This window comes from Podarcis liolepis, assembly GCF_965112155.1.
Source record: "Podarcis liolepis genome assembly, chromosome: 10".
NCBI lineage: Eukaryota > Metazoa > Chordata > Lepidosauria > Squamata > Lacertidae > Podarcis > Podarcis liolepis.
Window position 1 is genome coordinate 32,768,994 of NC_139562.1, and position 17,600 is coordinate 32,786,593.

General features: G+C 42.6%; 1 long non-coding RNA gene across 1 annotated transcript; it reads right to left on the reverse strand.

The window, feature by feature from the left end:
* Window positions 1-1,334: 1,334 nt before the first annotated feature.
* LOC310687577 lies at window positions 1,335-14,022 on the reverse strand. The gene is made up of 3 exons (XR_014516477.1): window positions 10,596-14,022; window positions 10,210-10,244; window positions 1,335-1,839 (listed from the first exon to the last, which is right to left on the reverse strand). It is a non-coding gene; the product is annotated as an uncharacterized lncRNA (long non-coding RNA).
* Window positions 14,023-17,600: the final 3,578 nt, after the last annotated feature.

Here is a 17,600-nt window from a genome sequence, read left to right on the forward strand (position 1 = left end):
AATAGAATGTGTATACCTGATTTAAAAAATTACTCTCTTGTGCTTTCTATCATATACTAATTTTCGCAAGCAATACTAGTCCAAGCTGCACATACACCTTGAAATATAGAGATAATCATAGTGATGTTGAAAAGTTGTAACACAGACGCTAACATTTAGACTCTTAAGGTCCTGGGTTAAGTAAATTACCATATTTTCGTCTATAAAATGCCCCCATGTATAAGACGCCTCCTATTTTTGGGGACTCATATTTAAGTAAATGGGGGGAGATGGCCCCATGTATAAGACGTCCCCTAATTTTTGACATAATATTTTATAAAACCTAGTTTTATATACGGAAAAATACAGTGCGCACTGTTCAGCCCTTTTAGAGGGAAAGCTTAAATCATGCCAAGCAGTTGTGTGGGGAGTGGGGAGCATAGAATCATAGAATCATAGAGTTGGAAGAGACCACAAGGGCCATCGAGTCCAACCCCCTGCCAAGCAGGAAACACCATCAGAGCACTCCTGACATATGGTTGTCAAGCCTCTGCTTAAAGACCTCCAAAGTAGGAGACTCCACCACACTCCTTGGCAGCAAATTCCACTGTCGAACAGCTCTTACTGTCAGGAAGTTCTTCCTAATGTTTAGGTGGAATCTTCTTTCTTGTAGTTTGGATCCATTGCTCCGTGTACGCTTGTCTGGAGCAGCAGAAAACAACCTTTCTCCCTCCTCTATGTGACATCCTTTTATATATTTGAACATGGCTATCATATCACCCCTTAACCTCCTCTTCTCCAGGCTAAACATGCCCAGCTCCCTTAGCCGTTCCTCATAAGGCATCGTTTCCAGGCCTTTGACCATTTTGGTTGCCCTCCTCTGGACACGTTCCAGTTTGTCAGTGTCCTTCTTGAATTGTGGTGCCCAGAACTGGACACAGTACTCCAGGTGAGGTCTGACCAGAGCAGAATACAGTGGCACTATTACTTCCCTTGGAGTAATAGGAGGAGCTGAATCTATTGGAGTAATAGCAGGAGGAGCTGAATATAGCACTCCCCACTCCATCCTGAACAAATAGGATTTCTATCTTTTTTTCTAAATGGCTACATGCATATAGCTGCAGATGCTGGACTGAGCTGGGAAATTGCCCATGTAACTTCCATTTGCAAGAGTGACTTCCCATCCAGCTGGGGATTCACACTGAGAAAATGGTTTCTATGCAGTCATAGCTCCTAGCTTGAGTATAACAAATGTTTTCATGTTATTTTTTCTTTGGTGATTTTTTTAAAAAAATATATTAATCTACAGAGAGCTACACATTTTATTTGTATTTAAGGAGTGTTTGTTAAGATGGTTTAGATGATTAAAAGCACAATGCATTGCTTCTTTATTCAGAAGTTCACTGGAGCTTATTCCCTTACAGGTGTGTTTAGGATTGCAAACTAATAAATCAAACCTTTGCTCACAAAGAAACACAGATATTGAGCTTACTTGGCATAACCAAATATGGATGTAATGCTCAGTAATTATATATATATGGACGCGGGTGGCGCTGTGGTCTAAACCACTGAGCTTGCCAATCAGAAGGTCAGCGGTTCAAATCCCCACGACAGGGTAAGCTCCCATTGCTTGGTCCCAGCTCCTGTCCACCTAGCAGGAGCTAGGTTTGAAAGCACGCCAAAAAAAGTGCAAGTAGATAAACAGGTACTGCTCTGGCAGGAAGGTAAACAGTATTTCCATGCGCTGCTCTGGTTTCAGTGTTCCGTTGCACCAGAAGCGGCTTAGTCATGCTGGCCACATGACCCGGAAAAACTGTCTGCAGGTCAGTAAAACATCATTCAGCCGGCCTGCATAGAATACTATGGATAAATAGTCAATGGAAAAGAGGTTCAGAACTAGGTGCTAACTGAAGGAATCAACAGAAGATGGCAGTTTGAAATGACAGAGTGACAGTTGGGACAGTGGTATTAACATTAGAAAGCTTAAGTATATGGATTATTTTTAACTCCATGTATTATATGGCTATACTAGGTAATTAAAACAAAGAGTAAGAGGTAACATGGTGAGTTTTGGACCAATTTATCTTGGTGTAGTAGCTATGGAGATAATATCAAATTATTCATCCAGCAGGATGTAGTCATAGCTATTTGTCTATTTGTACATTGCTGTTTTAACTGTTGTTTTTATTGTGATGCTATCCACCTGTCTCTGGGACATTTTGTGACAGCCTAGAAATAAATAGGCTTAATAAAATAATTAAGTATAAATATTAGCCTATAGTAGAAAGAACAGAGACAATTATAAATGCAAATATTTTAGTTGCTTCAGATTATAGTGGCTTCATGAGGGAAATGCAGTGTTGTAGTAGTACCTCAGGATTGTTTCTGTTCAAAGCCTTTTGCCACATATGGAGATCCAATCATTTTGTACTAGAAAGATGTGATATTTGATGTCAAAATCACATCTTTCTGCAATATTTTTCCATGCTTTAGACAGCATCTCAGTGTAGCGTGGGCCAGCTGCCAGCCAATGAGTCAAAATCACTAATAGAATTTTTCCATGTAGAAAACTACGGTATTTTGCCAGCCTGATTAATACTGAGGGATGGAGACATGGAATCAGGAGTGTTTGAATGTGGGAGGAACTTAAGGCAAGTGAACGTAAGGCCCAAATTGGGGGAAATGAGTATGGTATTTGAGAAGAGCAGCATTGATTGGTTCAGTGTCTGGAAGGTTTGATGATAGTGAGTGGAACCTCCATTATCAAATTTGATAAATGATGTGCCACAAATCAGGCTCATGTGATTGATAAGGTTAGACTACCTTCCTTATCAGCCCCCTCCCCCCAGCTATAATAAAAGCAGAGAAATTGGGATAGTGGACATCTACCACAGATTTTGTCAGACTTAACATTTGGGGGGTTGAATGGAAAGCAGTGCTTTAATTCTGTTATGGGTTTGCAGGAGGCAAGGATCCCCTAAAATTCCTGGGTGCCAGGTTCTCCCCATAGTTTTTTAAATTAGTAAATGTGGAGTTTGAAGTTGCCAGCTCCCTCAGGAGATTGGCTTAAAGAGGTGCCATCAAAAAACAAAGGCAACTGCCCTGCCAAAGGTGAGACATTCAGCATCAGACAAGAAAGGGGGAGGCTACCAGGATTGCAGGGACTGTGATGTGACCACAGGAAAAAGTGCTTTTCACAGGAGGCTTTTGAAATGGAGGTTGCCAGGGTAACAGAGGGGATGCTGGAAGCAGAAGAGGAGGTGGTGTTTTCTGCAAAAGCTGCTGGGAAGAATAAAAGTAGGAAGAACTACATGCACACTGGCTGGGAGAGGTTGCACTGGGAGACTGAGGGCCATTACAGGCTGCTGCTTTGAATCCAAGCTTGCTGAAGCTATGAGTGAAGCAACAAGAGACACTATTAGGGTGCAATGTTGTGCACCCCCTCAGGTGTAAATATGTGTAAAATAAACAATAGTTTTTAAAGACACTAGTCTCCACTGTGCCTGGTAAAGTGCCAAGACTTCTGGAATCTTGCTACCACTTGGCAAGATTAGGGTATATATAGAAAGTACAAGATATAGGTAGCTTGTTGATGTAATTTGAATAAGGTGTGAAATTGCACTAATTGCTTGATCTATGTCTTGAGCTAGCATGCCCCCCATGTTTGGATCTTGTTATCTTGTTTAGAGATAGAACACCAGGTGTACTGGGTAGCATAGCAATATTACAAGGCCAAAAGTCTGACTTGCTGACTCATCTACTCTCATTTTATCTCAGGAATGTGCATACATGCAGAGATGGGTATAAAAGTCAAGGTTGCATTGCATTCTCTATCTGGGGGCGACAGGGGGAGAGTCTGGGAGCCCCTGTGTTAGGTGTACACAGCAGTGTGAGCTAGCATGGTAAAGTGCTAGTGGATCTCTCTGTATGCTTGTTTCTTTACTTCTAAGACCAGAAGAACAGTATTATAGCAGTTAGTAGATTTGTCTTGTCTCTTGAGACAATAAACACTTTATACTTTAATCTCAGCTGAGTAGGGTAGGAGGTTTTTTGAGTGGGAACTCTGGAGAAAACTGACTACTGGAAATCAGGAAAACTCTGATGTTCTGCCGGAAGACTTTGCTGGAGTTGAGCAAACTCTGCTGGTCACACTGGTTGAAGTATGGTAAAGTATCAATAGACGGTGGGTCCATGTCTGACAGGTTATGGGTCAACTGACTTTCAGAAATAATAACAGGTTATGGGCCCAGGACACATCTGCGAGAGCCTGAGTCAGCCAGCGAGAGTCTGGAGTGCTCCAGTTGCAGCTTCTCAAGTTCTGTTTGCTGGTCTGGTCTACAAGAAGGTGAGAGCATAGTGGCCTGTTGGTGAAGTATGTGGTGGTATCACTATGGCTCAAGGAATGCACTCCGGTTGTCACTTGAGAGACTGAATAGTTCAAACTACTCAAACTGGAGTTATAAAATGGAGATATTCCTGGAGAGAGAGGGAATTTGGACTCTTGTTACTGAACCCCCAGATGATGAAGAAGCCTGGGCATGCCAGGATGAAAAGGTTCGGGTAATCACAGCCTTGGATGTTGAAGACTCACAGATATAAATCATTTGGTTCCTGCCAAGAGCCAAACATATGTGGACTGCCTTGCAGGATGTTTCATCAGCTTGTATATTAGTTTCAGTAGAAACAATTATCTCTAAATTCTGTTGACCCTTATCAGCTGGGGGTGAGATAAAACCTTCATAGTCTAAAGTTACCTCCTATGTAGAATTAAACTATTTCTTAGTAATATAACTGTTTTTGTATCTTCATTTTGTATCTTATGATTTATGTGGAAATGGTTCTATTTGGTTGCGTACTTTCTGATGTTTTGTGTATTTTTTATGACTACTACTTTTGTTATGTTTGTAGTTATATAATTTTGTATATGTTGTAAGCTGCATTGAGCATAAGGGGGCATACAAATGTAATGATTCAATGATCTTAAAAATTACTCTGCTAATGTCAATACAGATAAAATGTATAATTATTACCCCCACAAGGTGGGTGTCTGTTGGTGACTTGTGAAAGTCAGTTGGTAGTTCATAGAATCATAGAGTTGGAAGAGACCACAAGGGCCATCGAGTCCAACCCGCTGCCAAGCAGGAAACACCATCAGAGCACTCCTGACATATGGTTGTCAAGCCTCTGCTTAAAGACCTCCAAAAAAGGAGACTCCACCACACTCCTTGGCAGCAAATTCCACTGTCGAACAGCTCTTACTGTCAGGAAGTTCTTCCTAATGTTTAGGTGGAATCTTCTTTCTTGTAGTTTGGATCCATTGCTCCGTGTCCGCTTCTCTGGAGCAGCAGAAAACAACCTTTCTCCCTCCTCTATGTGACATCCTTTTATATATTTGAACATGGCTATCGTATCACCCCTTAACCTCCTCTTCTCCAGGCTAAACATGCCCAGCTCCCTTAGCCGTTCCTCATAAGGCATCGTTTCCAGGCCTTTGACCATTTTGGTTGCCCTCCTCTGGACACGTTCCAGTTTGTCAGTGTCCTTCTTGAACTGTGGTGCCCAGAACTGGACACAGTACTCCAGGTGAGGTCTGACCAGAGCAGAATACAGTGGCACTATTACTTCCCTTGATCTAGATGCTATACTCCTATTGATGCAGCCCAGAATTGCATTGGCTTTTTTAGCTGCCACGTCACACTGTTGGCTCATGTCAAGTTTGTGGTCAACCAAGACTCCTAGATCCTTTTCACATGTACTGCTCTCAAGCCAGGTGTCCCCCATCTTGTATTTGTCCCTCTCATTTTTTTTGCCCAAGTGCAATACTTTACATTTCTCCCTGTTAAAATTCATCTTGTTTGTTTTTGCCCAGTTCTCTAATCTGTCAAGGTCGTTTTGAAGTGTGATCCTGTCCTCTGGGGTGTTAGCCACCCCTCCCAGTTTGGTGTCATCTGCAAATTTGATCAGGATGCCCTTGAGTCCATCATCCAAGTCGTTGATAAAGATGTTGAATAAGACCGGGCCCAAGACAGAACCCTGTGGCACCCCACTAGTCACTCTTCTCCAGGATGAAGAGGAACCATTGATGAGCACCCTTTGGGTTCGGTCAGTCAGCCAGTTACAAATCCACTGAGTGGTAGCATAGTCAAGACCGCATTTTACCAGCTTCTTTACAAGAATATCATGGGGCACCTTGTCAAATGCCTTGCTGAAATCAAGGTAGGCTACATCCACTGCGTTCCCTTCATCTACCAGGCTTGTAATTCTGTCAAAAAACGAGATCAGGTTAGTCTGACATGACTTATTTTTCTAAAATCCATGCTGACTATTGGTGATCACAGCATTCCTTTCTAGGTGCTCACAGACTGTTTGCTTAATGATCTGCTCCAGAATCTTCCCTGGTATTGATGTCAGACTGACTGGGCGGTAATTATTTGGGTCCTCTCTTTCCCCCTTTTTGAAAATAGGGACAACATTTGCCCTCCTCCAGTCTGCCGGGACTTCGCCTGTTCTCCAGGAATTCTCAAAGATGACTGCCAGTGGTTCTGAGATCACATCTGCCAGTTCTTTTAATACTCTTGGATGCAGTTCATCTGGCCCTGGAGACTTGAATACATCTAAATTAGCCAAGTATTCTTGTACTATCTCCTTAGTTATTCTGGGCTGTGTTTCCTTTGCTGAATCATTTTCTTCAAATTCTTCAGGTCAGGCATTGTTTTCTTTATCGGAGAAGACTGAGGCAAAGAAGGCATTGAGGAGTTCAGCCCTTTCTGTGTCCCCTGTTTGCATTTCACCATCTTCTCCTTTGAGTGACCCCACTGTTTCTTTGTTCTTCCTTTTGCTACGAACATACCCATAAAAGCCTTTTTTGTTGCTTTTAACCTCTCTAGCAAGCCTGAGTTCATTCTGTGCTTTAGCTTTTCTGACTTTGTGTCTACACGTGCTGGCTATTTGTTTGAATTCCTCTTTGGTGGTTTCCCCCCTTTTCCATTTTTTGTACACATCCTTTTTTAATCTTAACTCAGTTAAAAGTTCTTTAGATAGCCACCCTGGCTTCTTTAGGCACCTTCCATGTTTCCATCTCATTGGTATTGCCTGACGTTGTGCTTTTACTATCTCTCTCTTAACAAATTCCCAGCCATCATGAACTCCCTTTCCTTTTAGTATTACTGTCCATGGGATCTCACCCAGCACTTCCCTAAGTTTTATGAAATTGGCTTTCTTAAAGTCAAGAAATTGAGTCCTAGTATGCTTGGCTGCTCCTTTCCGCTGTATAGTAAACTTCAGAAGAGCATGATCACTCGCGCCTAATGATCCTTCCACTTCTACCCCACTAACCAGCTCATCAACATTGGTTAGGACCAGATCTAAAATGGCTGTTCCTCTTGTTGCTTCTCCCACTTTCTGGACGATGAAGTTGTCTGCAAGGCCAGTGAGGAATCTGTTTGACCTTATGCTCTTGGCTGAGTTTGACATCCAACAAATATCTGGGTAATTGAAGTCCCCCATTACTACTATCTCCCTTCCTTTTGCATGCTTGGCCATCTGTTCCAGGAAGGCATCATCTATGTCCTCCGTTTGGCTTGGGGATCTATAGTAAACTCTCACAATGAGGTCACTGTTATTCTTCTCACACTTAATTTTGACCCAAATGCTCTCACTTTGGCTTTGAGGTTCTAAATCTTGGATCTCTTCACAGGTATACACATCCCTGACATATAACGCCACTCCTCCTCCTTTCTTGTCTGGTCTGTTTCTCTGAAATAGATTGTATCCCTCCATTATTACATTCCAATCGTGGGACTTATCCCACCAGGTTTCAGTGATGCCTATTATGTTATATTTAGCTTGCTGTACCAAGAGCTCAAGCTCATCTTGTTTATTTCCCATGCTTTGCGCATTAGTGTACAGACATTGAAGTCCATTAATCATTCCCCCGTGTATCTTATTTAAGGATTTTTTCCTCCCACCACTAGGTCTGCGTGCTGTTTGCTCCATTTGGTCTATGACATTTGGATGATCATCTTCATCAATTGATAGGCTCCTACCTTCAGGAGCACTGTCTCCCTTCCCCACATTAGTCAGTTTGAAGCCCTCCTGATGAGGTTTCTGAGATTTTTGGCAAAAACATTTCTCCCAACCGTTGTGAGGTGCAGCCCATCGCTTGCCAGGAGTCCATCTTCAAGAAACTGCAGTCCGTGATCTAAGAATCCAAACCGTTCCTGTTTACACCATTTGCGAAGCCAGCTGTTCACTTCCACTGTTTTTCCCTCTCTCCCTGGGCCACGTCGTTCAACTGGGAGGACAGATGAGATGACAATTTGTGCATTTAATTGCTTCAATTTCCTGCCCAGAGCCTCGTAGTCTCTTTTGATCTTCTGGAGGCTATTGCTTGCAGTGTCATTGGTTCCCACATGAACCAAGAGGAAGGGGTATTTGTCAGTGGGTTTTATGATTCCTTGCAGTCGTTCAGTTACATCTTGGATCTTAGCCCCGGGGAGACAGCACACTTCCCGAGACATCTTGTCAGGCCCACAGATCACTGCTTCTGTTCCCCTCAGTAGGGAATCCCCTATCACCACTACACGCCTCCTCTTAGGTTTGGTCAGGGTTCTTCCGTGAGCTGTCCGTTCCAAGGTCGCCTGCACATTCCTGAGGACTGACTTTGCTGCTCGTCTTCATATACCTGATCGACTGTAATGAGGGAGAGATCTTCAAATGGAGTCTGCTCTTCGTCTTCCATGCTAGGGGAGAGGACCTCAAAGCGATTGTGTATTTCTAAACAATCAGAGCGAACCCTGGGCCTCCTACTTCTTTGAGTCACGTTTCTCCATATATCTGGCTCCTGTGTTGGTGAACTAGCCTCCTTCTCAGGGGAGTCCCCTGTCTCCTCCTTGGTGGAGACGGTGTGCTCTGTTGCTTCCAAGAAGAGCTCCAGCTCTCTAATTCTTTGGAGCATAGCTACACGTTCCTCCAGTTGCTGGACTTTGTCTTTTAAGAGGGCAATCAACATGCAATTGCTGCAGGTAAAGCTGCCTGCAACCTTTGGCAAGATGGCAAACATTGCGCAGGAACCGCAGGCGACTGCAGCTGTTCCCTCCCCCTCCATCTTGAGAACGTGTCGTTGGGGGTGGCTACAGCGGTCCTCCATCATAAAAAGCATGAAGACAGGACAAATAACTCCCCCCACAAAAAAACCTAGGTCTCCCCCAACAAACGTTTGAGACTAGCTCCCCCAAATCTAAAAGATGGATCAAACTGTGTGCGCCGCTAGGCGCACGCCGCTGCCCTGCAAACTCTGATAAGCTCCTCCCACAGCTAATCACCTGCCTCAACAGAAACCCTGCCCCCTCTGACCTTTGCACAGGGAGAGCAGCTAATCAGCCACAAAGAAACACACACACACAAACACAAGAAAACCCTTTTTGCTCCTTCTTCAACTGCTGCCCTGCAAGTTCACCACACCTCAAACAGTGTGTTGTATCAGCAGAGTATGAGGAGCCCCAGCAGTTTTCAGAGAGTTTTCAGAGTTTCCTGCTTCCAGCAGAACAGTTTCTTCCGGAGTCCCCATTTAAGGGGAAAAATTCTCTCCCACAAAGTTCAAAGTAGCAAAGTGTTTATTGTCTCCAAACACAATATAAAGCTAAATGCTACTATCTACTATAAGAAGTTCTTATGGTCTTTGAGGTAAAGATACATATGTACAGAGATCCACTAACACTATTACCATGCTAGCTAATGCTGCTATGTAAAACCCACAGTCTCTTCCCCTGACTCTCACAATTCAGAGTCAGACCCTGACAGCAAGTAGGACAGGAAAGGGACAAGACCAGGATAGGACAAAACATAATGAAAGCAATAACCTAGAGACTATTATACCCATCTCTACATGTAGGCATATTTCCTGAACCAATAGGAGTGTATGACTCAGCAACTCATACACTCAACCTTATCCTAGACCATCCAGACATGGGGGATGTGCTCCTCAATGAATGAGACCAAGTACTGCGTAATTTAGCTCACTGTATAGGGTGAGAGAATCTGTGTTGGAAAGAGAGATTCTTACTCTCTTGTAGCAGAGTCAGTACAATGGTGATTGCTCCATGCACAATAAAACTTGGTTAGATTTATATCTGCCTTTATCCACTTTAAACAAATGTTCCCCACAAAAATACTTAGGCTAGAATAAATCACAGACACTTAGCATAGCTAGTAAGTGAATATTTTACTCACAGAGTTTTCAGACGTTAGAGGAAACAAGTCTCCATCTGTGGGCAGAAAAAGATTGAATAAGATAAAGGTTCCAAATGTCTTAAGAAAGTAACTTGGTCAAAAAGGATACTGCAAACTTTGGGCTAGCAAAGATGCAGGCTATAAAATCTCATTTTAGAGGGAGAACCAAACAAACAAATACATTATGAATGACACCTGGCTTTATAACAGTACCCATGAGAAGGATCCAAGGGTTTTAGTAGACCACAATCTAAACAAACATGAGTTAGCAGTGTGATACAGCAGCTAAAAAGGTTAGTGCAATTCTTGGTTGATTCAACAGAGGTGTATTGAGCACATCACACAATGCAATGGTACCAATCTGTTCTGCTTTTGTCAGACCTTACCTGGAGTATCATGGCCAGTTCGGAGCACTGCAGTTTAAGATTACTGGAATGTATACAGAGGAGGATGACAAAGATCATGAAGACCTGGAGACTACATCCTATGGGGAAAGGTTGAAAGAGTTGGGTATATATAGCATAGAGAAGGGTTGATTTAGAGGCACTATACAGGTTGTGACCATTTTGCGTGCATCCAATTGACGTGACTGCCAACACATGGGTCCTTTTGGACCCAGAAGTGGGCGGAATGGGGGACAGAACAGGTGAAGCAGGTGTAGGGCAGGCTTATGTGCACTCTGCTGACATGCATGGGGGCTAGGAATGGATGCTCTGTGCAAAATTGTTGCCACCTGTAATAGCCATATTTGCATAGTTGAAGAGCTGTTACATAGATTTCTGTTGTTCCAGGGAGTGGGGCCTGAACCATTTGGTTCAAACTACAAGAAACAGAATTTAGGTTAACATTCAGAAGAACTTCTATTTGTCAGTGGGACAGAAGTTCTTAAGCAGATGTTGAATGGTAACCATCAGGGATTTCCTGCATCAGCACGGGGTTGGACTAAATGACCTTTTGAGGTATTTTCCTGCAAACACTCTGATTCTATTAATCAAAACCAGATTTCGCAAGACAGTTTCAAGCACTTTGCTCATATGTTAAATCCAGGATACAGGCAGTATTATTATAATGATATTGTAGCTTCTTCATAAAATGACAATGTGACACGAGCTAATTCTTAGTTAAACTTATTTGCTTTTTCTTTGAAAAGTTGTTCATGATTCCAGCAAGTCAATGGACTGAAAGTAATCTTTATAATGTCTTAATAATACTGTTGCTTCCTTAGGTATGGAGAAACCTGTACATAGTGAAAGCACAGTTAGATTAACACAAAGGAAAGAGGAAAACAACCGGGCTAAATCAGTGATTGATGGTATCTGATAATGCTTCAGGGAAGAAACAGTGAGGAGGAGGAGAATGTATTAACCCATCCCCTGCCTGCTGATACTTCCTGCCAAGTTTCCTTCCTCTGGCTATTTTGAGCCCATTTCCCCCTGACTGAGTTCTGAGACCAGAATAAGCCTAGCTAGGGGGAAGCAGTTGATGTGTTGGTGTGTGAGTGTGTAAATGAGTAGGAGAACTGGTTGGCATGGGAAGTGTTAAACACCTCACCTTCCCACTTTTTTGATTCTCCCCTATTCTTGTATTCATATTACCTCATCAAACATGAAACACATGTTTCTCAAGGTAATATGTAGCTCCATCCTTGGATGCTAGGGAAAAAATTCAAAATAGCTGTGGAATATCACACTTCAATTTTTTATTCATTCATGATGTAAAAATTATAGTCTTGAATATGTGGGATGTGTGTGTGCATGTGTGTGTGGGCGCACATATCTTTCATTTGAGATTCTTATTTTTGTATATTTAAAATAAAGTTTTACCACTGTCTTGTGACTATTCGTTTTTTCCAGAGGCAATTTTGACTTTCAGTAGTTGTGGGCAATTGTTAAAATTTGAAACAACAGAGAAGGCATATCCAAGGGTAACACAATAATATTTGCATAATTTACTTTTGAAACAAAAAGGAGGCACAGTCTGAGGAAAGATTTTGATTTTGTTAAGAATGGGCTAGACAGAACATGCATCTTCCCATACCAGTGAATCACATGTATTATTTTACAATATATAAAGGATAGCTTACAAGCAGAAACTTGTCTTTAGAACAAGATATTTACATTATGGCACAAATGAACAATTGAAGAATAAAAATAATAGACCCTTAACTTTCTAGATAATCAACACTAATGTACTTTGCAGTGTTTTTAAAGTTATATTAGTATTTTTATCAAGAAGCGCATGCATCACTCTAAGGTATGTATATTTTGTGTTGTCCATATATTTGTGTCGGTGGAGCTATAAAGATATGCTTCTAATTCTGGTATTGCACACACATTTCTTGTGCATGATGCAATATGACCTTTGTTCTGCACATGGGCATTCTGCCTGCCTCAGTGCTTGGGGGGGGGGGAATATCACACACTGATGTTTAACCTCATTACTTTGTTTTTATGTGAAGCTATGGGAGGTGTGCAGCCTGTATGTTGTTCACACATGACTATATGTGAAGGTGGGGTTTTCTGTGAAATGTATTTGTGGCAGGCTCTCTCCTTTTGGTGTCTGTACAGCACATTTCTATTGTGAATGCGTGTGAGAGTCAAAAGGAAAATGCTCCCCTCCCCCCCACCTTTCCCACATTCACTCTGTGCTCACAGACAAGCTGGCACCCCTCCCCCACACTTTGGTTCCACACCAGCTGCTCTCCCTGAAAACCGATACTTGAGAGGCCTCTTTTCCCCCTAAACCAGTTCTAGCTGGAAGACGGAGAGAAACAAAACCCAGGTTGGATTCTGAGCTGGAGCAGCTCTGGCTGCCCTTCCTGCAGGCAAAAACTCCATCTCCAGGCATAAAGCCTGTCCACAGCTTCCATGCAACCCTGCTGCTACTGGCACTTGCTCTGAGCTCTGGCTCCAGTAGCATATTCTAGCAGGGATTGCGGCTCCTGGATCTTCTGGGAGTGATCCAGTCCAGAGATTCCAGTCAGCTTTGGTGCGGCAGAACCTCAGCCTAAACAACAGTTGATGTCTCATTCCAGCTCAGTCTCAACCAGTCTCAACCGGCTCAAACCGGCCCTGGCCTGCTAGAGTGGCAGCTGAGTCTGAGCCGCCTCTTTTCCTCCCATGAATTTTCACTGCCCCACCCATAGAGAAACAACACTGAGGAGAAGCTTATTTCTATTTTTATGTGGGGGATTCGGTGCTGCCCTTGAACTACTTCGAAGCCCACCCCAATAATATGCAGAGATGCAGAATCCCCCACTACTCCTCTGAATAAAGTTATTGTTTTAACCCACACGACCCTTGTGAGCAGGGGATACCCTGACGCCTGTCTTTTTCCCTCCAAAATCTTTGGAGGAATACTTCCCCACAAGCACAAGTGCTTCTCCCCCCAAACTTCCCATAAAGCTGACCATGGTAGAGGATACTGAATCTCCTACCGAGGGGGCGGTTACTGGTGTTTACTGGCCCCTCTCTCTAATGAATGTAATTTTTTGGTCCTTCAATGTTCCTGGTAAATGGTAGCATGCGATCTCATCTGCAGTGCCCCCACAGCCCACAACACTAGCCACCACAGCCCCCCTTAGTAATAAAAACCTAATTAAAGGATTTCCAGTGCCAGATGATATGGCATGTTTCCAGCAAGATATCCATTCTTACATAAGCAGCCAAATGGGGAAGGCCATAGTGCCCTCTATCCTTGCATAACTTTAGAGGAAAAACCTCTTAGCAGAACATTAAATAATGAGGCGGACTACAGTCTATGCTTTTCCTCTGGTAGTATGTTCCTCTCTTGGAGGATGGCAGGAAATGAAAGTGCTTACTATTTCTGCAAAATAAATCCAGCAATGACATCCTCCTGAGAGAAATGTCACACCTCCTTAAAAAAATCAGCTTTCCCCCCATATTGCTTCAAAGTAACCCAGAGTCCAGGAGGTCATTTACACAAACTATTACCCTGAGATAGCAACCGCTTAATTTCCTTCCATCTCAGATCTCTTTGTATTATCAAAGGGGGTATCAGAGATTGAAGTGGGTTTGAAAGCAAAGGAACAGCTCCTGGGTGTCTCACCTCTCTTGTCCTTGTGAAAGCATGTACACTCAATACCTGTATAAGTGAGAAGGGGCTGGGTGAAATTTCCCTCCTCTGTTAGGGAAATTTCCCTCCTCTGTTAGCTGATGTCTATGTGTTGTGCTCCTTTTGGGTTGTTACACTGACATTTGAGACAGCAAACGGGTATGCTGAGGTGAATTTGTTGACTCAGGGAAGCTATGTCAAATTAGCCACGTTTATAACAAAGGGTGGGTGGGTGTGCACATGATCATGTAAATGAGCCCCAAGCTAGAACTGACAGACCCTCAGAGACCAAATGGGGGGGGGGGGAATCGTATTTACCTCTCCACAGATCATCAGGCTGCTTCACCGCCCTTTCAACAATTAATACTCACAGCACCCCTTTGAGGTAGGAAATAGTTACTACATGATTTTACTGAGACATTAGGACCTGAGAGATGCCTATAATGTGGTTAATGTGCTACAACACACAGCCTTTTGCATGCATTGCAGATTTCCTATATTAATTACCTGAAGCAGACCTAATCTGTATAGAACCAATCGTATGTGCACCTGAATTGCTGATGTACAATTAATTAGATGTCGGAATCTGATTACTCGTAAAAAAATAATGTTTGTTTCCACACAGACATAAAGAAAATTTGTGGCAGAACAAGACACAAAGTATAGACCTCCCAAAATCAAGGTTACAACCTCATACTTGCAACACTATCCTCCTCTGGAGAAAATAACAAAATATGTGGTTGTGATTATATTGTAGCATGTAAGAAAAAATATATATCAGAGACCCAAACTGGCTGAATGCCCACATCCGCACTAAACCAAGGAACTGATGTTCTGTATTGTTGTTGTTGGCATCCATCTGTCTCAAGAGGCAATGGAGGTGAAGTCAAACTGCTAGGGTGCAAGCCTGGGCAGTGTGTATGAAGGCAGTGTGTATGAGGTTTCAAAGGGTTGCCATACATCTGGAATTTTGCTGTAATGTCTGGGAAAATCTGGACGTGTGGCAACCCATGTTGGAAGTATAGAATTTGGCTTCAAAAAAGCTCAAAAACTTGTAATTTTTTTGCAAAAAAGGAGGAGGAATTTAGTGTTACTATATCAGTTCTTCAGGAAATCACAAATCACGAAATCACACCATATGTAGCACAGGCAAAAATTCCACTGGGATTGGAAGGCTGGATTTCAGTCTATATAGAAAGAGAAAGGGCAGTGAATGCTATGAAATTAGGGTTCAAGAAGTGCAGGAAAGTGCAGGGAAGGGAGTCCTTCCTATTAGGGTGGGAAAAGGGAAGTGGAAGTGGAACCCCATAATAAATGTTTATGGTGTATAAAATCTTACGATTTTAAGTTCTCAATTTAAGTTCTGGGGTTTATAACCCTTGCATGTCAAACTCTATTCAGATTTTGTCAGTACAGAACAAGGAAGGGATAATATCCTAATTTTACTTTAATCAACTCTGCAGAAAGCATATTAAGATATTTGTATCTGGGTCTCACAGTATTATTTTCACACATTTAGAAAAATAAAATTTAAAATTACAAGTGTGAAGTAATTTCGCTAATGGCAGGAGGTGCCATTAGCGGAAGTGGGCCTCATGTTATGAAACAGACCTCCGAGAATGGATTAAGTTTGTAACTGGAGGTACCACCAGTGGTACCTCAGGTTACAAACACCTTGGATTACAAACACTTCGGGTTACAGACTCCGCTAACCTGGAAGTAGTACCTCAGGTTAAGAACTTTACCTCAGGATGAGAACAGAAATTGCGTGGTGGCTGTGCAGCAGCAGTGGGAGGCCCCATTAGCTAAAGTGGTACCTCAGGTTAAGAACGGTTTCAGGTTAAGAACGGACCTCCAGAATGAATTAAGTTCGTAACCAGAGATACCACTGTATATAGGGGAAAGTCATCTATATTGCACCCATAAGCAACAGACAAGAGACAACATATTTAGAAATCATAAGAACTCTATATAGCACTTTCAGCATTCAGAGCTATTCACATACATCACCACAACAATTCTTACAATATCCCTTTAAGGTACTATTATTTCCATATTATGCTGAGGTGAGGTGCAGTGGTAAAGGTGAAAGTTAGTTCGCCTAAGGCCCTCTAGTACAGGGAGGTTCAACTATTAATACCAAGTGCGCCAACTCTCTTCTCACGCTGCCCTTCCAAAGCCAGGTAAGTGAGGCACTGGGCTTTGGAAAGGAGGTAAGAGGCTCTGGCAGTGTCCTAGAGCCCTCCCACTTCCTTTCCCAAGTTGGAAAAGCGCTAACTGAGCTTTGGGAAGGAGGTGGGGCACAAGAGCTGGGGGCAGGGAATCACATGTTGCCGAGAGCCGCCCCAAAAGGCACTGAGGGCCGCATGTGGCCCTTGGGCTGTGCGTTGGACCACTCTGCTCTAGTGAGTTTGTGGTTATGATGAAATTTGAACTAGTCACCTCCTAGAGCTCATTCTTTAAGTGGTTACACTATACCAACTCTTTCAGTAAACATTTTGAAATTGACTGTTTTGTGTCTGGCGTGTTCTGCCTGATTTCTCTGAAAAGATCTACAGTGGTACCTCAGGTTACATACACTTCAGGTTACATACGCTTCAGGTTACAGACTCCACTAACCCAGAAATATTGCTTCGGGTTAAGAACTTTGCTTCAGGATGAGAACAGAAATCCTGCTCTGGTGGCACAGCAGCAGCGGGAGGCCCCATTAGCTAAAGTGGTGCTTCAAGTTAAGAACAGTTTCAAGTTAAGAACAGTTTCAGGTTAAGAACGGACCCCCGGAACGAATTAAGTACCACTGTATAGGCAGACTGCTTATCCTATCACATCCTCCAGTAGCCAATTTGACACACTCTTGGAAGTTTTAATTTGTCTCCCTCTGCTGGTCAAAGGTACCCTTTTCTTTTATACACATTCCTAGTTATTTTATGTTGCAAATGTTCAAGGATATAGTGTTTCCATTGCTTCATTGATTATTTTAGCTTTTGCATATTCTAACACGCTTCAGCTTTTCATTGTATATGTGTTTTGTCTCTGTGTGAAGCTGTGTATTTAAAAATTAATGGGAAATGATGGATTATCATTCACCTTCAGAATATTTTAATGGAACTTAAAATTAGCCATGTGTCAGAATGTAAGCCAGAGGGAAATTGCTAACTAGAGTGTTACATTTCAGTCATGCATGAAACACTGGAGACATGCCAAACATAGTACAGGGCAAAGGTGAAAGCACGCACTGCCTTGGGAACTGAAGGAAGTCTAGATCCTGGCAAATAGAGCAAATTTGTCAGCTTCTGAAAACAAAGCTACAGGAAGCT